The 23,314-nt window shown below is 45.7% G+C and overlaps 1 protein-coding gene across 5 annotated transcripts in view; it reads right to left on the bottom strand.

Annotated features, from left to right (window-relative positions):
* Window positions 1–23,314, bottom strand: part of Mgat5 (mannoside acetylglucosaminyltransferase 5) — a 283,416-nt gene that overhangs the window by 226,823 nt on the left and 33,279 nt on the right. For 4 of the 5 annotated variants that reach the window (XM_006529056.4, XM_030255028.1, XM_006529055.4 and 1 more), the window contains exon 2: window positions 11,673–11,722. The exons of the other annotated variant lie outside the window; for it this stretch is intronic. The gene's annotated coding sequence lies outside the window, so the exon portion shown is untranslated. The remainder of the gene's footprint in view (window positions 1–11,672; window positions 11,723–23,314) is intronic. 5 annotated transcript variants of the gene reach the window in all.

Genomic DNA, 23,314 nt, shown 5'->3' with positions numbered 1-23,314 from the left:
GGGAAGGGAACAAGGGAGAGGGAGAAAGGAGATTTGTCCCAGAGTGGGACAAAGGACTGCCTCTGGATAGAGAGGAGACAGACTGGCACATAGGAAAATGACAGTTTATAAAGGTACAAGAGGAAACCCTGTATTGGGATGAGGTGTTTAATTTTTATTAGGCATGTTAATTAGGTGAGCCAAAGGAGGCTTTCGATTGCTGGACTTCAATAGCTTGATAGCTGGACCTTGGTAGTCAGCCTCAGGAGGAGGAAGTAGCCAAATAAGGGAACAGACTTGGGTGGCTAGCTCTAGGAATGTAGTCTAACGGCTTTTAATGACTCTTAATTAAAAACAAAGCAGAGGGAATGGGGAGGCCGGAGGTAGGACACAGTCTGCCAGAGCCATGCTCTCCAAGCTCAGGCTGGCTAGAGTCCCTTCACAGTGGTGTGCACCTGCCATCCCAGCACTGCGGTGGGAAAATGGGAGGCAGAAACAGGAGAATCCTCAGAAACTAGCAGGTCAGGCCCTGCCACTCGGCACTTCATCCCAGCTTCACGTTCCTGCTCTTTTCTTAATAGAATTGCCTGAGACAATACAGGAATGCTTAGGTTTTTAAGAGCAGTGGGATTGCATATTTATTTCAGAAAGGTGGTACCACTGTAGAGTCCCCAGTAATACGGTATAAGAGTATAGGCATCCCCTATGCTCTCAACCAAGTTTCCATCATCCATATCTTACTATTATATACAAACTGAGATGACGGGTCACCAAGCTTGATGACCTAAGTTCAACGGCCAGGACCCACATGGTAGAAGGACAGAACCAACTCTTGAAAGTTGTTGCTGTCCACATGCAATACCTACACCAGGACACATGCAACACCCACCTTCACCCCTTCACACCCCCACACATAAACAGCTGCCACAACACTACTGTGTACCAGCCACTGTGTCAACTGACTTCCTTGTTTAAAGTAGAGCTGTATCTAAACTCTAATGGACAGATGGGGAAACTGAGGCACAGAAGGCAAAGTATTTTCTTCAGCTGGTAACTGCAAGAACTTGAGTTTAAGCCTGTGGGAATGGTTCCAGAGTCAAGCTTTTGCCTACCATCCACCTGGACTGTGCGCTAACTCAATCAATGAGGATATCATTTTAGTGACCAGCAGAGACCACTGGAAGTGTATCCAGCAAGCTTCCTGTGGTTGTGGGGCCCGTAGGCTCATGTATTTGAATGCTCAGTCCCCAGTTGGTGAACTGTTTGGAAGGATTAGGAGGTGTGGCCTTGTCAGAGTAGATGTGTGTGTTTCTAGGTGAGCCCTGAGGTTTCAAAAGCCCACATCACTCTGAGTGGGGCTGGAGCTCTGGCTTGCTCTCTCCCTCTCTGCCTCTGTGTATCTCTGTCTCTCCTACCCCCTCCCTCTTTGTCTCTCTCTCCTCCTTTCCCTCCCTCCCTCCTTCCTTCCCCCCTCTCCCACCCCCCCCCTGCCTGCTGCCTGTGGATCAGGATGTAAATCTCTCAACTCCTTCTCCAGCACCATGCCTGCCTTAGCGCTGCCATGCTCCCCGCCATGATGATAATGGACTAGCCCTCTGAAATTGCAAGCAAACCACCAATTAAATACTTTCTTTGATAAGAGTTGCCTTGGCCATGGTGTCTCTTCCCAGCAATTGAGCACCAAGACATGGTTTTATCTACTTGTTCAGCAGCACTGCTCATGGGGCAGTCCCCTGCATGATAAACACAGTTCTCTTTTTCAAAAACTCACACTGAGAATTTCCCACGGCTACAAAGTAATATGGGAGCGGGAGAGATGGCTAAGCCATTAAGAGAATATGCTGCTCTAGCAGAGTTGACCTGAGAGCACCCACATCAGGCAGCTCATGGCTGCCCATAACCTCAATTCCAGTGGCTCTACCTCCTTATTCTAGCCGCCATGGGACCCTGGACATACATATGAAGACACACACACTCATACACACATACATACACACACACACACTCACACACACACACATATACAGACACATACACGGGATGGCAGACCTTTTCATTTTCTTGTATAAAAAATATTACAGAGGGGGTTGGAACTATGGTTAAGAAGGTAAGACCCTTAGTACAAAGCCTGGGAACTTGAGACCTACTAGATTGGAAGGCAGGAGAGAACTGAGTTCTTCTGGTTGTCTTTTGACTTGTGTGTGTGCACAGTGGCATGCACATCTCTACCCACAACACACACGATAATAAATAGAAAAGAAATTAATTTTAAGTTTTGAAACCTACTTCTGGGTAGATAATCCCAAATAACTGAAAATAGAGACTTAAAAAGCTACTTGCATCCAACTGGGTGTGGTGGTCCGTAACTGCCACCTTAGCACATGGGAGGCAGCAGCAGGAGGATCTCTGTAAGGTAAGCTCGGTCTAATGTATAGTGAGTTCCAGGATAGTCATGGCTACATAGAGAGACCCTGTCTCAAAACAAAACAAACAAACAAAAACTTACAAACTAATATCCATAGCAGCACTAGGCACTAACCCCCAAAGGTGGCAGTAACCAGTGTCCATCCACAAATGAAGAGACAAAAGCCAGGGAGCATACAGTGGAATATATTATTCAGCCTCAGTAACATGGTTAAACAGATGAGACACTATACTCGGGGGAGATGCTGTTCCTGGGTAAGAACACTTGTTCCATAGGCATAAGTCCCTGCGTTTGATTTCCAGAAGCAAAATTTAAAACAAACAAAAACCCCAAAAAACCCAGCTAGCTGAACACAATGATCTAGGCTTGTAAACCCAGTGCTGGAAATGCAGACTGCAGGCCAATGAGAGAACTTTTCCCCCAAAAGAAAGTAGACAGGGTCTCAAGAAGGAGAATCAACACTGTTCTCTGGCTTCCACACGCACATGCGCACACGTGCACATACTCACATACACACGTGCACCTGTACAACCACAAACATCCACGTAACAAGATGGAAGGTAACAACAATGCTTAATCCAGAAGCCAAATCACACTAGAATGAACATTCCAGAAGGACTGCTGCTGGTGTGAGGTTCCAGGCTGCAGAATCCCCTGACCTCAGATCTTGTCGGGACAGAAAAACAAGGTGCAGAAAATGCAGCGTACTTGGTAGCCAGCACTGATATTGTGGGGAAGAGAATCAGCAGGCGGTGAAAGAATTCACCCTCTAGAACAGACGAGGAAGAATCATCGTTTATTGAGTGGGCAACAGGAGGGCAGTGGGCTAAACAGTGATCAGAGTAAGCCTGCAGTGCGGGGCAATGGACATGGCGGGGCTCTATCTGGGAGAAGGACTTTTACAAGAGTTTCTCTGCTTGCAGTCTCCTGGCGTGTAATTCATGCTATGGGAAGGAGGGCCTTCCAGATTAACCAAGCACAGTTCAGGGAGGTTAGCAGAAGCCACTGTGCAGCTTCATTTCCAGTTGTACCATTTCTGCCATGCAAATCAGGGCAGGCCAAGCAAAATACAAGACAGGGTCATGCAAATGAGAGTACTCCTGGCAGATCTAAATTCCATGGGTATGTCTGCTTATCCCAAAGCCACACCCAGTGTCCTCCCATGTTTCCATGACCTTCCTAGGAAGAGGACCTTCTAGCAGCCAGAGAGATGGACTTCCCACAGTTTCCTGTATGCACAAGAGTATCCAAGAAAGTCACTAAACCACATCTGTGAAATAAGCAAGCTCAGGGGCTCTCTGTAACCCATATGCTACGAGGTCACTATAAAATTCCTGTGACTGACTTACTTACTATACAACTAAACCAAGTTATTCTAAAGCAGTGGTTCTCAACCTGTGGGTTCCGACCACTTTGGCGGTTGAACGACTCTTTCACAGGGATCCCCTATGACCATCTGCATATCACATATTCACATTTTATTCTTAATAGTGGCAAAATTACAGTTATGAAGTAGCAACAAAAATCATTTGATGGTCGGTGTCACCACAACTTAAGGAATTATAATAAGGGGGTCACAGCCTTAGGAAGATTGAGAATCAATATTCTAAAGAAAAGCTAGAGCCACTTAGGCCAATCAAGTAAATAGTGGACCCTGAGTTAGAACAACAGCACCAAGACCAGAGAGAAGTAGGAAGCATCGTGCCAGCCACCTTCTTACCCTGCATATGCCTCCTATACATTAAGCATATTCCTGGACTTTGTCTCTGCTTCCCGGGGTGGGGCAGACTCCAGCCCTTAGAACTTCCTGACTAAAAGGAGTCTTTGTGACTCATGAGCTCCTTGGATCACAGATATAAGTGTATTAAAGGGTCACATGACTCAAGTAGGGGCTGGCCGCCAGAAAGAACAGCCACGTGACCATGAGAACAGGATCATGAGTCAGGGAACAGTGGGGATAGGAAGCTGTAAGTTGCAACAGGCCACGTTAACGGTGCCCCAGGAAAGACTCTGGACACTGTGTTTGATGGTGCATCCGGATGGCGCATCCGGTGGGAGAACCTGTGATAAGACCAGAAAGCAATGCTCCTTAATTCCACAAGAGCAAAGCAGAGGAACTGAGTTTGAAACCCTCCAAGACTTTAACCTATGTGTCTCTTGATTGACTTGATTTAAGATTCTTTATGATTAAATTAATAGTAAGCAAGCTGGGGAGATGTTTCAGTGCGTCAAATGTTTTATCTCAAAATTACTCAAGTCCCTAGAACCCACTTGAAGTTGGACACAGCAATACTCTTACTGCCCTAAAATGCCCTAAGATGCCAGGCAAAGTGAGGGGGAATCCCCCAGAAGTGGGGGCTAGCTAGCCTGGCCTACGAAGTGGAGAACAAGAGACTCTGTCTCAAAGATGGTTGGTTCAGAGATGAAGACTGGCTCCCAGGATTGTCCTCTTGACCTCCACAACCACACCACAGTGTGCACGAGCCCACACACACTTAAACATATGCATACACAGGTGTTCTTGGCAACTCTGGATTTGTAGTACAACAGTCTGAAGTGTAAATGACTCAGAATCCCACCACAGCAGGCATTTGTTAGAGACAAGTCCTTTTGGTTAATGGGCTCTGTGAGAGTTTCCAGGGGATGCTAGATTAAACTCAGTATTTCAGCAGCAATAAGAGCACCTCTCTCCACATTCAGTCAGTATATAGATGCTGCACACTGGTGTAATACCCAGGTTCAAGAACACTGCTTTCATTTGTGAAAGGTTACGGCCACCCATTTGTGAACAGAAATCTTTCCCCTCTTAGTAGAAAGAGCTAAAATATTGGGAAACAGTTGTGGAACTTAAACTCAATTATCAATGTGATGAGATTTAGAGTTAAAAGAAAGATGGGCCTTTGGGTGTGTCTGTGGGGGACTATACTGGTTAGGTTAGTGGAGGTGCAAAGACTTACCCACAATGGGCAGCACCATTCCCTAGGCTAGGAGCCTGAACTGAATAAATAGAAGAGAGTGAATTGAACAACAGCATTTTGCTCCCTGGGTATGGATAAAATGTCACCATCTGCCTCAGATTCTTGCTGCTGTACCTTGATGGACTGTACCTTCAAACTGTGAGCCAAAATAAGCCCTTCCTAAGTTGCTTTTTTTTTTCATGATATTTTTAACTGGAGAGCAGAAATATCAACATCTTGTCTGAGAGATAGGTACAGAACATTCTTTATATAAAATCGTCACAGCAATTTCAATGGAGGGATGCTACCCAGGCCTCACAAATGGAAGGAGTAAAGCACAGAGAAGCAAAAGGACTTGCCCAAGGATACACAGTGAAGGGGACAGAATTCAAAAGCTTTTCTGTGTCCTGTGGTGGTGGACAGGCTGTGACTTCTAGCTATATCTGTCTCCTGTGGTGGTAGACAGGCTGTGACTTCTGGCTATGTCTATCTCCTGTGGTGGTGGACAGGCTGTGACTTCTGGCTATGTCTGTCTCCTGTGGTGGTGGACAGGCTGTGACTTCTGGCTATGTCTATCTCCTGTGGTGGTGGACAGGCTGTGACTTCTGGCTGTGTCTGTCTCCTCTGGAGGTAGACAGGCTGTGACTTCTGACTATGTCTGTCTCCTGTGGTGGTAGACAGACTGTGACTTCTGACTGTGTCTGTCTCCTCTGGTGGTGGACAGGCTGTGACTTCTGGCTATGTCTGTCTCCTGTGGTGGTGGACAGGCTGTAACTTCTGGATGTGCACCCTCAGGCCCCTGCTCTCCCCCACCCCCACCCCACCTCTGCTCACCATTCCCAACAAGACCACACTGCTGTGTCCCAGAGGAAGAATGTCTGTGTTGTGATGATAAAATTACCCTGCTCGAACTACCGCTCAGGAAAATCAATTCTGGGAACAGGACCCTGAGAGAGGCCAACTGTTTCTCTGAAAATCTTTTCCAACAAAAATATAAATTAACAACAGGATGTAAAAGGAAGTGACACAAAGGTCCTGGGCCACCCCTTCTCTCTCCAGTGACACCTCACTCACTGTGTGTGGAACCTCTCCGTAGCTGACTGTCCCCTCTCCTCAATTCTTCTGTTATTTAAAGCCCAAGGCCTCCGGCAGTCCTTTGCTTTCATTGCCCTGGTATCACAGTTCTGTGTTTTTGCTGTGTTAAGTGCAGCAATTAAGGTCTCAGACAGTCGAGGTGGTAATTTTTCAAATAAAAATTATATGCTTGGAGCTAGGGATGCATCTCCATTGGTAGAGCGCTCACCTAGTGTGTACAAAGCTCTGAGTTATATCATCTGAACCACCTAAAACCATCTCCACCTACCTACATAGAGTTTCAAGGCCAGCCTGGCCTATGAAGTGAGACCCTGTCTTAAAAAATGAGAAGAACCACACTCATAAATCATCCTTTGTTCTTAAAACAGTTCAAGAAGGCCAGTATTTAAGTAATTTTTAAAATTAAGTAAAGTATCTTCTATGAACTACAATATCATTTGCTAAGCATTACACTCACTACATATTTTTATTATTTATTTATTTACTTATTTATTTATTTTGGTTTTTTGAGACAGGGTTTCTCTGTATAGCCCTAGCTGTCCTAGAACTCACTCTGTAGACCAGGCTGGCCTCGAACTCAGAAATCCACCTGCCTCTGCCTCCCAAGTGCTGGGATCAAAGTTGTGCGCCACCAAAATCCTTCAGGTTTTTGGCCAGATGGCTCAACAAGTAACCATGCTTGCTATCAAGCCTGATGCGGGGAGTTCGAACATACACACATGGAGGAGGGGGTGGAGGGAGAGCCCTAACTCCTGCAAGGGGACCTTTGACCTCCACGTGCATACCTTAGTAGGCAAGTGTTCACACACATCTAATACCTAAAATGTAATTTAGAAATTAGGCCTTGACTGCTCACACAGAAACACAGAAGGGGAAAGCCTCCAGTTCTGCACCTTTGCCTTAAAGTCTCAGATTCTGCTTATTTTGCAAGTCTCTATTTAAACATAAGGCAGGGCTGTCTCCTTAGCCCAGAATTTGCAATGTAAGCTAGACTGTGTGTCAGTGAGCCCCAGGCTTCTGTCTGTCTCAGTTTCCTTAGCACTTAATTCTCTTAAAGATTAATTTTTATTTTAGTATCTATATTTGATTTTAAATATGCCTTTGAGTATCTTTTTACGTTTAATATGTATATCATGTGTCTGTGTGAGCGTATGTATAAATAAATGCAGGTGGCTGACAGAGGCCAAAAGAGGATGTCAGGTCCCCTGGCCATGGATATGGGTGGCTGTGAGCTACTAGATGGGCTAGATCTGAATGTGGGAACCAAGCTCGGGTCCCTCAACAAGAACAGTAAGCATTCCTAACCTCTTAAGCACAGAGCCCTCTCGCCAGCCCCACACCAGCTTCTTCTCCTGCACCCCCATATGGTTTCTGGGGCTACAACTTAGACCCTCATGCTTGCAAGGCAGGTACGATGTTGTCACTAAGTCATCTTCCCGACCTGGGTGTTCAACCTTTTAACATGTACTATGATGTTGCCATCTGCAAATACGTCAGGCTTCACACATATCCATCCTGGGGTACATGTGACCTTAGGCTTAAGGAAAGACAGGCCAGTGAGTGTCACCTGGTCCCATTATGATTACGTGGCCGGGAGATGTGGTTTGTTGCATCTGATCAACATCCACCAGACCATATTCTATTACACACTTAATAGCGTAGGAGAAGATCTCAAGTCAAAGTCACAAACATGGCTATGGCAGCAACCGAGTGCACACAGCTTTCACACCATCATCCCAAAGTCAGAGCATCATTAGGATGAGCCCCTAAAGCCAGGATTCTGTGCTACCCAAGGGTACCCACACAGACAGTTACTCACAGCAGCAATGACTGAGCACTTAGACCTAAAATACATCGTCTCTTTCAGAAGTCCACATCATTGCTGGCTTTATTCAGAATCACCCTAAAACTGTTATACACACACCTAGTCTCATTCCTCTCATTCTGCCTCTCGAGTCTCTCTGAACTAAGCACAAAGAAAGGCTTTGATCTGTGTTCTGTTTGTTTCTATGGGGCAAGAACAGGCACCGTTATAAGGCTATTACTGCTATCTCTTTTTTATCAAGTCCAGTTACCTCTACTGCCTCTCAATGTAGGGTCCCCTCCCAGGATGGCCAGGGCCCCTCCACTTAGTGCTATCCATTTTTAAAGACCCAGAGTCTCTCTCAATTCATAAATACCTGCATCCTTTTTTTTTGTTTGTTTTAAATCCAAATATGGTCTAAGAGACTGGGCCAGTTCATCCAAGCCACTTAAGGCCTGCATGACACTGGCCTTCAATTTTGCATTTTATTTCCAAATTCCCATTGTTTTCTTACCTTAGAGAATAAAAATGTCACCACTAGGCCTGGTTTGATAGTTAGTTTTCAAATACAGCCAAGGACCACTTGATTAGGGGTGTTGTCTTCAGTGGGATGGGGCTTCCTATATCACTTAGCAATCAAGACATTAGATCTAGGCTGTTTGTCAACTGAAGAGTTTCACTCGCCCCACTCTAGGCTGTGCCAAGCTAACAGGTAAAGAAAACTAGAACAGCCTGTTTCCAAGCATAAGATGGATATCGCCTGAGGAAGAACACCCAGGTTATCCCTGGCCCCCCACAGTTGGGTTCATAACACACACACACACACACACACACACACACACACACACACTCATGGGGTCTAGTTGGAGATCTTCAGGTAACTCAGGATTTGCCCTCAAAGAAGACTCAAGGTATCTTAGGTACACGACCATTTCTCCCTTCTCCCTTTTAGCATTCCGGCCATGAGATAAGCAGGCTTCTAAAATCTGCTACCATGGTACACTGTCTCCCAATATACCAAACCAACAGGGCCAACCAATCGTGAGAGAATGCCTCTCAAACTGTCCAAATAAATCTTCTCTTCATAAGTAGATGCATCACAGGCATATCTTACACTGACAAATTGCTGTCACCCTACGTCAGCAGACAGGTCTTGGTAGCACGGTGGAGAGGAAGAGAGTGAGTCACTCCGCCACTTGGGGCTATCCATGTGTGGAAAGGCCATGTGCCATACCTACCAAAGGCTATTTAAAGGGTGATAAGAAATGTAAAGGCATCTATGATGTAGATTTCAAGCTGTAAATGTCACTGACGGCCGAGTCGCTGTTTATGGAGCTCCTCCAACACCAAGCTGACAACAGCCCAAACCAGCGGCTCTGGGGGAGGCTGACAGACAGCTGCTCTTTCAGTAGTCTTGTTTGGTAGAGCCAGGAGGGCCCTTAGAAGGTGACTAACTATGGCATGCCACAGTTGGGAGGGGAGGGTGTATGTGACAACTTTAGGTGGTAGGAAGACGTGTGCCAGGAGCCCTACATGATGCCAGCACACCGCCTGGTTCATGAAGGCTGTCAAACCCCACAGTGGTAGAGAAGAGATCAGAAGGGAGATATGGAGATGGCCAGAAGAAAAACACAGTATACGAAGCAGAGTTTCATGTAGCCCAGGCTCTCCTCAAACTCACAAAGTAGCTGAGAATCACTTTGAACTTGTATTGGAGGGTAGAGACAATATGCATACAACTCTGACTTCCCCAAGGCCAGCCTGCTGCTGAGAGCGGCCATCTTTGGCCACCCCTGGAGAGCACTGTCTACCAGATACCACTAACCCAGCTTTCTGGAGAATGAACCCTGCAGAGAGCTAGCTCAGTTGCCCAGTTCCTGCAATGACTCTCATTCTCATTAAGCAGGTTGTGGGCATTCAGTGTGCTCGCTGCCTTTTTGACAAAAAGAAAATTAAAAATTCTACATCCTTTGAGATTCAAAATGCCTTTGAGTTTCCAAAGGAGACATTTCCTATTTCCCTGATTTCTCCCAGAGGGACAGACTCTCAAGGTGACAGCTAGAGAGAAACCACAGATAAAAGTCACATGGTCACGTGACTTTTCAGAGCTAACTTTAATGCTGTTATTCACAGTAAGCCATTCTGAGGGCAAAGACTGGGTGTTTTTGCTACTATGATATGATTAGAGTCTACATGTGTTCAAAGACCCACATACATTAAAGGGATAAGAATTAGAAATGTTTAATGTTTTATTGTGCTGACCCCATAACCTTGACACCCAAATTCTCAGCCTTTGAAGCCTACATGTTCACTCCAAATTTACCAAGGTAATGCTAGGGGAGGGGAGGGGGATATGAAGGCAATCCAGACACTTGAAAGACATACTCAGCAAACTGTTTTCTCTACAAAATAGATGCATTATGGGAGCCAAGGAAATAAAGTCCTTCAGTAAGGGTTCCTCATATACCCAGATATCAGGGTGAAGGGACTCTAGCCAGCCCCAACATGACAAACACAGTTCTGGCATGTCTTGCCCTTCTCCCCCAATTCCCTCTGCTTTGTTTTTAATTAAATGACATTAAAAAGCCATTAGATCCTATTTCTAGAGCTAGCCACCAAGGTCTATTCCCTTATTTGGCCACTTCCTCCTCCTGAGGCTGACTACCTAGGCCTAGCTATCAAAGACTGAAGTCCAGCAATCAAAAGTCCCCTTTGACTCACCTAATTAGCATGCTCATTAAAATTAAATACCTCATACTAGCATGGGACTTACCCCTTTACCTTTATACACCTCCATTTTCCTATGGACTATATCTGTTTCCTCTTTATCCAGAAGCAGTCCTTTGTCCCACTTAGGAACCAATATCCCTGCCTCCTCTTTCTTGTTCCTTTCCCCTTCTCCTCTGTCCCCCATCTCTTGTCTTTGTCTCTTATTCCCTGCCCTCTGTCCTTCTGAGGGGAACGAATCCCCTTTGTGCTGAGCCCTTGGTCTGGGGGTCCTGAGCTGATACCAATCACTTCACACAGAGACTATTCGACCATTCTGTGTATGTGTGTTTGTGTTTGATGTATGTACATGTATGTGTACTTCTTTTTGAGACAGAATTTCGTGTAGCTTAGGCTAGCCTCAAAATCCATATATAGCCAAAAATGACTGAACTTCTGATCTGCCTACCTCCCCCTTCTGAGTGCTGGACTTACAGGCACACTATAACTACCACATATGGTTTTATACAATGCAAGGGATGAAACCCAAGGCTCTGTGAATGCCAGGTAAGCACTCCACTAAGTTGGCTACATCCTAATGCAGTGTTGATAAATGTTGTTATTTCTAAAAGATGAGATCCAACTCAAATTCTTGGTCCTCTCTCTCTACTGTGATAGGATGCATATTTGCTGACATAGTACTTACATGACCTAATGGACCCTCCTCCAAAGTCCACTTTTGGGTAGGAGTCACTCCTGAAAGGAAAAAAAAACAAAGATAGCTTTAAGTTCCTCTGTTGAAGGAACTGAAGCATCATGTGGAGAGGTTGTCAAAGGGCTTGTCCAACCTCTGTTTCTGATGCCTAAGAAGGAGAAGTTTTCTTCTTCAAAGGCATTAAGACAGAGATTAGAAGACAGCTCTGCAGGCCACAAAAACACTCCTCACAATCATGAGAACCCACCCTTCTTCATCTGGAACCCATGGGAAAAACCAGGAGTGGTGGTGGGCACTTCTAATCCCAACTATGGCAAAGATGGGAGATGGAGACAGGCAGGTCCCTGCGGCTTGCCAGATGGCTAGCCCAGCCTTTTGGGTGAAGTTCCAGGCCAATAAAAGACAAGCAGCTGGTGCCTGAGTTGGGTAGAAACAAAGCTACTCTTAGTTAAGAAAGGAAGTCTTAACTAAGACCTCTTAACACCAGGTCTCAGCGGGCACTAAAGCCTTTTACCAACTCCAACATGTCCCTGACTAGAGCACATTAACACATTAACACATTTACACACATGGTTCTAAGTGCACACAGAAACAAGCTCACAACGGCCCTGCTACAAAATGAGAGTTGGCAAGAGGACAGAAAGACGACCCAATCCCAAGGATGAAAACATGACTCAAACACACTCCCTCTGTCTGTCTGTCCGTCCGTCCATCCGCCCCCCCCCTCTCTCACACACACACATTCTCTCCCCCCTCACATACACAACAAACAAACCAACAAACAAACAACCATCTCTGATAGCCAAGAGATGTCTCCTACAAGAATTATTAAACAGCCAAGGCCTCTGTAGGAGGGAAGGAAAAGATCTGACCTCATTCCTTCACACACACACACACACACACACACACACACACTCAAACCAACTGGTTATGTCTTCTAAACCTGATCAACTCATCCTTATTCTTAAAGACTTCATGAAAAAGTATGCTCTAAAATAGATTTCTTCTTCTTCTTTTTTTTAATCCATGTGGGGACAATTTCCTCTTTCTAAAAACCATGGCATAGAAGGATTTGCAGTGTCAACATCTTAATCCCTGTGAGCAAACTATAAGCAATACCAGAGTAGGGTAGGGTAGAGGCACCTTGGATGCAGGCTGAAACCTCAACTGTTTCAGATCTACTGTCTCTAGGAAGCAGTCAGGACTCAGTAAATGTTTACTGATGGGTGGGGCTGAATCCCTGCCAAGAACTACGTGGACCCTTTTCAGGTGAGCCTCTCTCTGACACAGCTCCAAGTGAGGTGAAGGAAGGAATGCTGAGAAAAGATGACACTAAAGAACAAAGCTACTAATTCTCATGGCTCCAGTTAAATGGAGATGCTGGGGATGTGTGGGGAGGTGAGGGGCATAGGTTCTATTTATGTGGGACTGTACATATGTCCCTGAGCACGTGTGTATGTGTGTGTGTGTGTGTGTGTGTGTGTGTGTGTGTGTGTGTGTCACATGCATGCCTGTGCCAGATAAGGCCAAAAGAGAGTACTGGATGCCCTGAAACTGGAGTTACAGATTGTTGTAAGCCTCTATGCAGGTGCTAGGAATCAAACTGAGGTTTTCTGCGAGAGCAGCAAGTGATCTTAACCACTGAGCAACCTCTCCAGCCTCTGCCTTACTTTTCTGAAATAGGGTTTCTCATGAAACTAGGAGCTCACCAACTTCACTAAACTGGGCAGCCAGTGAACTCCAGAGATCCTCGGGTCTCTGTCTCCCCCAGTGATAGGGTGACAGATGCATGCACTGCCCCTGGCTTTTCATTCGGGTGCTGGGGATCCAAGCATGGATTCCCAGGTTTAAGCGACAAGCCCTTTATGGGTTGAGCCATTTCCCCAGTGGCCTCAAGAAATTATATTTTCTAGAGAAAATTTCTCAAAAATTTGTCACATCATCAAAATTATGTCACATAAGCAAGACCTGTAGGTCAACTATGAATCACACCACTGGTAAAACTGTCACATTCAAAGAACTGTGAGTGACATGGACACTTCTAATTAATTTTTAATTACATGTATGTGTGTGGGTATGTGCTCTACATGCATGCTGGTATCCATGGACATCAGAAGAGGGCATCAGACCTTCCAAATCATGTGGGTGCTGGGAATGAAGCTCATGTCCTCAACAAGAGCTCTTTGTGCTGTTAACCACTGAGTATCTGTACCCCAGACAACATTTTTTAAACCTTCACTTCCCCAAGAGCTTTCAAGTCTTGATTACTTTTCTAAAGTAACAGCCAGCTAGTAAGAAATACCTAAAATATCAACCAAGCTACTTCCCAAATCATGGAAGGAACACTGGCTCTGGGCATTCGCAAAGTTTGCGGTCAGTGAGAAGTTGAAGAGATGTTTACTTTCATCCTGGATAATGCTTTAATGGTCAAGTAATCTTAAATCTCATTTCCCACAGAGCCAAGTATATAACCCCAACCATTCCAGACGGTGCCATCTCCTACCAACCGAGCCATGTCTCCAGTCCTGCATTTTCCTGTTTCTTAATTATCCCTAAACTATAGAAGCATTCACAGGGGTCATTTGGTGACATTTTATAGCCATTCCCAGGTCTGTCTGTAAAGAAAATGATAGAGGAGGTCGTGCCCCCTTCCTATATGTCAAAACTGCCCATGCTGTCATAGTTTCTATCAAGCTGACACCCACTTTGTCCTGGGCTTATGCACTGATGTCCCACACCTACAGGCTCTCATGTAGCCCAGGCTGGCCTCAAACTCCATACACTCCAAGGACAATCTTGAACTTCTGATTCTCTTACCTCCACCTCCAGAGTGCTGAGATGAAGGCAGGCACCATGTGGATAATGCAGGGCTGGGCATAAACCCAAGGCTTTGTGCATGAAAGGCAAGCGTTCTACCAACTGAGCTATGTCCCCAGCCCTAGATTTTCCTCTTAGTTACATCTAAACGATGAAAGCATCAACAGAGACCACGAGCGCAGGATTTAATTGTGGAAGAGGAAGAGGCTGCAACCTCAGAGTTTGGCAGTGAACAACGTAGTCAAGACAAATCTCAGGCCTCAAAAAAGTATGGTGAAGACTATCTAGGAAGATAACCAATGTCCTCCTATGGCTTCCACATGCATACACACAGGTTTGTCCACCTACAGGCATGTATACACCCACACACACATGCTCACTGGTGCACACCTTGGACTTTAGCATAAATCTAGAAATCAGGAATTATGGTGGACCCCAGCAAGGAGTGACTTGGGAGTATGCCAAAATTTGAGATTTGCCACACATAGCAATTACCACGGGAGCTGGGCCATGACACTTGAGAGAGGTCTCTTGCTTACACAACTCTGGTCTTTTTTTCTGCTCCTTAACAACTCGCTATAGGATGATGTCAGCCATTGCTCTCTATTTTTAATTCCTCACGATGAGGCTGCTGCTGATTCACTCAACACCTTATGCTATCACTGAAATAGTAAGGAGCTTCTCTCACGCCCTTAATGGAAGGTGACTGTTGCCTGTTATCCCCAGTGCAATCACAGGAACACTTTGGTGGAAAAAGCGTGTCCTCTGTCGCCCTCAGTAAAAGCTGAGCAGGGAGTTATAATTTTAACTCCCCATTCTTTTCCATGATGTGCTCACCATACTGTATCCTTTGAAACACAGCTTCCCACACGTGACGGGAAAGAAACGTGCAAGTATGAGATCAAGTGTAGTGTACTGTAAATAGAGATCGAAACTGCATCTCCTAGGGCAAACCTCCTACGATTGACAAGAAGCAAATTGGCAACAATGGCGTGGCTCCTCTCATTTATCTAAAAATATATTGGAAAGAAGAAAGTCCGTTGATTGAATGTTTCCTAGGGGTCTTTCAGTGACCTCATGACAATGTACTGACCAATTGTCAAAGCAGAAGGAACACAGGGACATGTCCCAAATACCTTCACTATACCTTTGAATATGTTGAGGTGTTTGCTAATTCAGAGAAGGGACCTGCTGTGAGGTCTCGGATGAGTTGTGAATACCAACATGTTATTAATTTCCCTTTGCTTTTTGATGAATTTCACACTTACACTGCACAAGAAAGGAGAGATTAATGATGTCTGGGAGACAAGGCTGGGTTCTTGTAATATGCTAAATCAACCTCAAGTGTGAGCAAACAGAGGACCCAGATAAGGAAATGATAAAGGAAACTGATGTGAAAATGTTAATACCCAAAAACCTGGGGAGTTTAAATAGAAGGTCTAGTTACTTCTCTTCCCTGCAGAGAGATGAAAACAGTGGAATTCTGAAGCCAGTACTACTCAACTATTTCCTGATATCAGAAGCCATGGGCTCACTATCAGATGGTATTGCAAATTCTTCGCTTCATAAGAGCCCCTTGACATGGCATTCAGACAAGTCCTATTCCCTCCGTGTCTTAAGTCTCCTTGATGACCATGCTACAAAGTCTAGTTAAGGACACGGAAGGAAAAGGCATCAACAGGCATGAAGAAAGGAAGACTCCAGTGCTTGCTTGACACACGTGAACCCTTCCACTTGGGAGGCAGAGGCAAGAGAGTCAGAAGTTCAAGGCCATCCTTGGCTATATAAAGAGTATGAGTCTAGCCTGGGTTACTTGCGACCCTGTCAAAGAAAGAAAGAAAAGAGAGAACAGAAGGAAGGGGAAGAGGAAAAGGAAGAGAAGGGAAGGGAAGGGGAAGGGAAGGGAAGGAAGGGGATAGAAAGGGAGGGGAAGGAAGGGGAAAAAAGGAGGGGGAGGAGGGGGGAGGGGAGGGAAAAGGAGGGGGAAGAATCCAATCTCACTGTGCACATAAGCTATTTCTAATGTGTTAATGAAACACCCAGAACCTTCTATGTGCCAAGACCCGAGAAGCTTAGTGCAAGTGGCCCAACATAAATACTTCTTTGAGGTACTGCTGTTCTCATCAATCAGAAGAGGAAACACACTCAGAAAGCTAAAGATCTTGCTGGGGCCTCCCAGTGTGTTTAAAGACACATCTACCTTATTGTTCTGAATTTGTTCTCAGGATTCATTCATTACAAAGACTCAGACTTACATTAAAAAAGTAAAATGCAGAGCAGGTGACTTGCCCGGGGCATGGCCTCCAAGGCAGGTGGGGCCCACAGGTGCTAGGTGTGTCCTTCCAGAACAAGGCAGAAGGCACCACTTGCTCCACACCTTCACCTGGATCTGTCCAGGTCTCAACATGGAAACATTCCACACCACATTGTTTCCCTAGGAATGTGGCCAACTGAACATACAGAGCAGCCCAGATCCTAGTTCGGAAGGCCTAAGAGGGTGTGGTAGTATTCTGAGAAAATTCTCCTTTCCCAATTTCAGTTTCAAAAGTCCATGCAACACCTCAGTGGCTGCCATACAGGCTGACGACTCTGTCATCACAGAAAGTTCCAGAGGATCAAGCCAGTCCTGAGATATAGCAGGATTACACCAAACTGTCTTTTATCTTTAACCAATTCTGGGCAAAAAGGGCTGGAGAGTTAGCTCCGCCAGTGAAGCGCTTGCCACACAACCATGAGGACCTGAGCTTCATCCCCAGAGCCCCAGCGGAAAAACCAGGTGTGGGGTTGTTTGCTTGTAATCAGGGTGCTGGGGAGATAAGAGACAGAGAGCTCTGAGGCTGGCAAGCTCCCTGCCAGTGAGAGGCCCTTTCTCGAATAAAACCTAGGTGGACGGACAGTAGAAACCTGGGGCTATCCGCTGGCCTCCACATACGTATGCACAAGCATGCACATCCGCCCACCTACATACCCACCCCACCCCACCTGCCTGCCACATGCATATGTGAATTTCTCCTTAGAGGGGGTGCATAAATGCACCCATTTCTCTCAGAGCCTAATAACCTAACCCAAGAGAAATATTCCCTGCTTTTTCTCCCTGAACATTCAACTTGATCACCGCCCTCAGATTCCTACCTCTTAGAAAAGCTCACATTTGCTGACAGACACCACAGCCAACAGACCCACCATGATCCTCATGCTCACCTTAACCATCTCCTCCCTAGGCTCCTACAGCTCCTTAAGTGGCTGGGTTTTCTCCAGACTCACCCTACTCCCTCCCAACATATTCCTCAATCCCTGCCAGGTGTACTCCCAGGAATAGACAGACAGACAGACAGACAGACCATTTCACTTTAATAAAGAGGTTTTGATAACACTTTATTTGATAACACCTCTGATAACAGACACACACACTACACACACACACCCCTACACATCCCTTTATACTTAAATAAAGAGGTTTAGATAGTGCCTCTCGAAGGCCAGATGCTGGCCACTAAGGCCCTCTGATTCAAGGTCTGCTTAGCTCAGTGGTTCTAACATAACACCCCCTATCATTTGTACATTATCTTCCTGGCCCCACCCTCCTCACTCTGCATCCTTGCCAAACTCTATGTCTCTGTGCTGTTTCCACCTCTCTCACTTGGTGTGGACACTCCTCTACGCAGACTCAGCAACCAGGGAGGACATCTATTTCTCCTTAACTCTGACACAGCATCTCACACAAAATTCACCAGAGATATTTGCCAATCCACCAAATCTACATTTTTATGATTTTATTTACTATTCTGACAGTGGACATTCAGACATGTCTGAATGAACTTTAATGAACATTTTCCATGTTTAACACTTCCAAAGCTTGGTTTAATCTCCAGCCAAGTATTGGTAATATTGGCATCCAATCCCTGGGTGTGTAGAGGTTGGGAAAGCCAGTAGTAACTGTTCTCACCACGTGCTTCCTGCCCAGCAGGAACTCAGTAACGGTTTCAGCGCTCCTGACCCTTCCTATTACTAAGCTCTCTTCAAGTTTCGTTTCTGTTACTGTGATAAAATAACACACCACCAGGAAGAAAGAGTTTAAGTCACAACTACAGGTTACAGTCTATCCCTGTGGGGGGAAGGCATGATAGCAGGAGCTTTGAATCGACTTAGTCACCTCCACAGTAGAGAGAATCGAGAAATGAATGCATGCGCACTTAGTGCTCAGCTAGCTTTCTATACTTTTACACAGTTCAGGGTCTAAACCAGGAAATGGTGCTCGGACACAGTGCGCTAGCTGGGTCTGCCCACATTCATTCAGGCAAGCAAGACAATACTCCCAGACATGCCCAAAAGCCAGCCGGATCTAGACAAGACAATTGAGGCTCTCTTCCCCAGGTGATTGTAGGTTCTGCACAATTCGCAATTAGAAATAACCATCGGGCCCCGTAAGGGGACGATGATGCTTAGCAATGCCACAGGGTAGGAAGCAGAGTTCAAATCTCAACTCCTCAAATCGTGGTTGTGGGACTTTGGGGAAATTTTAACCCCACCACTCAGCTGCTGTGCAGACCTAAGTCACTCACCAAAGCAGCATGTTTGGAGAAATGAGCCACTTTCTGGCCACTTTCTCCCACCATGATCAGAGACTGCTATGACATCAGTAGACGATATTATCTTGTGGGACGATACAGGATGTATGATACAGACGGGTGATAATGTCACTGTGTGGCTATGTGTGGCATTTCACTATAACTTCATCTGTAAAAGGAAAGTCAGCCTCACCAAGCTTGGATCCTCTGGACATGCAGGAAGCACTCTTAACGGCTGAGCCATCTCTCCAAGCCTAAGATTATTACTCTGCCTGCCACTGTCAAGGATTGAACCCAAGCTCTCTCTGTGCATGCTATTCACATGCTCTGCTGCTGAGCTATCCCCAGCTCTACCAAGAACACACGAGTCCTTACTGTCCCTGAGCACCAAATATCCATGTGACACATACTTTACACGTGACACCAGAGAAATCTTTCCTGCATGATGCACTGCTATTACAGGATATATATATATATATATATATATATATATATGAATGATGGTTCTTTTCAATTAAATATTAAAAAAAACTCAAACAATTAAATGAGGAAATATCAAGTTTTGGGCAGCTTTTGGCAGTTCTAAGGGATCTGACATCATTTTCCTGCCTCCACGCCATAACACTCATGTGCCCCACCCCTCATCCAGACACAAGCACAAATAATCATTTAAAAAAATTTTTTTAATGGGGTCCAATTTTCTGTTATTCCTTGTCTTGGGATCTTTGCTGACAGCTGACAAGGTTGACCACTGAAATGGGAGGCTGGTGCCTAATGATCACTTGAGCCTGGAAGTTGAAGGCCAGCCTGGGCAGTATAGTGAGACTCTGTTGCAAGAAGAAAAAAAACAGAAAAGCAAGAAGAATATGAGGAGGAGGAGGAGGAGGAGGCGGTGGCGGTAGCATAGGAATGTGAGCCCTGCTGCTCCTCTCGATCCTGTTATGGCCACCGTTCAGTTCAATCCTATTTAGTAATGAGTACTTACTTACTCAGTTAACCAACTAAATCCAGGGGGCTTGCTACTTCTTCATTTAATTGTTGGAAGTTCTTTTTTATCTCTATTTCCCTCTTGCCTTCACTTCTTCCCTCCCCCCTCTCCATGTGTGGTGTATGGGTGCCTATGTGTGAGTGTGTGATCCTGTGTGTGTCCACCAGTGTTCGTGCACCAGTGTGTACACACTCGAGTTCACTTGTGGAGATCAGACCTTTCCAGTAAGATAGACTGTTAAGCAGACTATGTCAGTGTTTCCTTTTCTTCAATCTATGATTAAAACCATTCTAACAACCACAACAAAGGCCCAAAGAGTTAAACAAGGAATTAAAAACAAGGATTTGAAATAGATATTCATGATTGTTAATCTCTTTTGTCAGTTTGAGGGGGGTTTAGACTCTCCAAGGAACTACACATCAGGGTGTGTCTTTGAGGGTGTTTCCAAAGTAGTTTCACTAAAGGAGAACCTACCCTGAAGATGAGCAGGACTTTCCCATGGGCTGGGATCTTAGGGAATAAAAAGGAGAAAGTGAAAAAGGAGACAGTGAGATGAGCCCCAGCATCCATCTCTCTCTGCTTCCTGCCTGTGGATACAATGTGGCCAGCGCATCCCACCCCTGCTGCTGCTGTGATGATGTACATCTGACCTGGGAGCCAAAAGAACCTTAGGCTGCTTCTGTCAGTTACACTGCCACAGCAACCAAAAAAACAAAAAACAAACAACAAAAAAAACAAACAAAAAAACAAACAAAAAAACAAAACAAAACAAAACAAAACAATATATCAAAGCAAACTATAATCAAATGTGGCAGGCCCGTGAAAGAGACCTCTACCATCTCACACTTATTTTTTTCTTCTAGACAGTCTCCCCTAGCCCAGGCTGGCCGCCTGCCTCCACACCCTGAATGCTGAGAGGACAGACATTCAACACTAAGCCCAGTTTATGTGCTTCTGGGGATAGAACGCAAGACTTGGTCAACGCCAGGGGAGCACTCTGCCAACTGAGCTCCATCCCTGGCCCTCGTCACATCCTCAATCGGAAGAGAACTAAATTCTACTACTCTATTAAACTGATTTGCAAGTTATTAATAACCAATGGGAGGTCAGAGCAGCGGTGAACCCTGAGGCTGCAGGGGCCCCAGACTTCTGACTGCTTCGGGGAGCTCAGGAACCAGGAAGGCCTGGAGACCAGAGGGAGGAATCCCTGACTCAGATCCTGCCCTCAGGACCGGGAGGGCCAGAGGCCATCACTCAGCTGTTAAGTGAGTTACCAGGTAACAGTGTACCCAGCAGAAAAAAATGCATTCACTAAACCAGAGCCAGATTACACAAAACTAGAAAATTACCTCACTTCCTTCCTGTTCCTCCCAGACCCAGTCTGGCTCCCAAAGCAAGGGCCCAGCAGCCCAGGCAATGAGCTCGGCAAGCAAATGGCTGGGTACAATACATCCTTCCACCAGGCAGGCACAACATAATGATATACATGGTCCTTCCCTCCAGGGACAGTCGAGGGGGCGTGCTGGAATCCAGGATAAACGTCTGCCTTTCACTAAAGCCTTAAGTTGCATAGGCTGGAAACCCACTGACAGCTCTAAATGCCCCCACCTAGCAAGTGCCCTGTATCCAAGCTCCTCCTGCCTCCAGCTCCACCACCCGCAACTGGCCTCTTCTCTTCCTTGTCCAAGCCTATCTGGATATTCCCAAAAATCTTGGCTACAAGCATTAAATCTAAGGACCCTGAATTTCACCAGAACTAATCCAGTGATGCTGCTAGCCACCACAGAACAGCCTAGAATGCTGGCCACTCTGGAACATGAAAGACGCTTCTAAAGTTCCAGCAAATTTACCAGAACCCCCTTCAGGAGCTATAATCATTAAGATACTTACACAGGAAGGAGCAGAAGTAGGACATCAGAAGAGCTGTACAAGTGATTGCCAACCCAATGACTGCCTGCTGCAGCAAGTATAACCTCCCCTCCCACATCTCCTCACTTCCAATTTTCTTTGTGCTCACTGTTCTGGGAGGAAGGCCTAAGAACCTCCCAGAAATCCACAAAACGTTGATGATCACACAAGGGATGGGACAGGAGGAGCCGACAGGGAAGAGGGTATCAGTGTGGATCCTGTATCTGCTGATCCTTGACTCCCATAGCATAAGGTCTTTTCCTCCTGAAGCAGTTAGCGCACCAGTCAGGGAGGGCCTTGAGAAATACAGCTGGCTGCTGTAGGCAAACAGTCCTCTGGTGGCATTTAATATGCTGAGTGAGCGGCTTAATCACCCAGCAGGGTCTAGCAGGCAATATAGAAAACCCCTAGGAGACAGGCAGCCTTGAATGGAAAACATTATCATTTAAAAAAGGATTAATAACAGGCCAGTCTAGGCAGCAGAGACAGCTCAGTAGTTACAGTAGCATATCCAGCTCTAGCAGAGGACCCTGTTTGGTTCTCAGTATCCAGGTCAGGTAGCTCACAATCGCTTGTAGGCCATTCCACGGGGGAGTTGGTGCCCTCTCCTGGCTCCCTCAGGCACCTGCATGCACGGGGTGCAAAGAAACGCACACACACATGGATGGGTGGATGGATGGATGGATGGGTGGATGGATGGATGGATGAAGCAAGTCAGGCTAGAAGGAAACACACCACCTGAGAAGAAGACTTCTCTGGCCTTTTCAGGGAAACTATTCAGGTCCTTAGTGTGTGTTGGTTAGGGGTGGGTTGGAGTATTATTTTTTTTAACAAGTCAGCATCTCCGCCCATGGGACACCTGGAACCCTGTCCAAAGCATTCTCTCCCTCTGTATCTGTCCTGATGCACCCCACCTGCCTAAAGGATGGAGTCGAAATAATCAGGATGTAAACTTAGAGGAAGTTTCATGACTCTGACTTAGCTTAGCTGATCAGAAAAGAAACACATAGAAACACAGGAAAATGTCCTGATGACCCCAGCACTCAGGAAGCTGGTCCAGGAATCTTTAGTTCCCGGACAGTCGAGATAGCTTCAAATTTGAAAGTCTTTTCACATTTTTTTTTCTTTATGTACATTGGTGTTCTGACTGCATGTATCACTGTGGGTGCTGGCAATTGAACCCTAGTCTTTTTTTTTTTTTTTTTTTTTTTTTTTTTTTTGGTTTTTCGAGACAGAGTTTCTCTGTGTAGCCCTGGCTGTCTTGGAACTCACTCTGTAGACCAGGCTGGCCTCCAACTCAGAAATCCACCTGCCTCTGCCTCTCAAGTGCTGGGATTAAAGGTACGCACCAC

The sequence above is a fragment of the Mus musculus genome, chromosome 1 (genome assembly GCF_000001635.26).
Source record: "Mus musculus strain C57BL/6J chromosome 1, GRCm38.p6 C57BL/6J".
NCBI lineage: Eukaryota > Metazoa > Chordata > Mammalia > Rodentia > Muridae > Mus > Mus musculus.
Note: the sequence above shows the minus strand (reverse complement) of the source record. Positions and strands in the feature narration are given on the sequence as shown.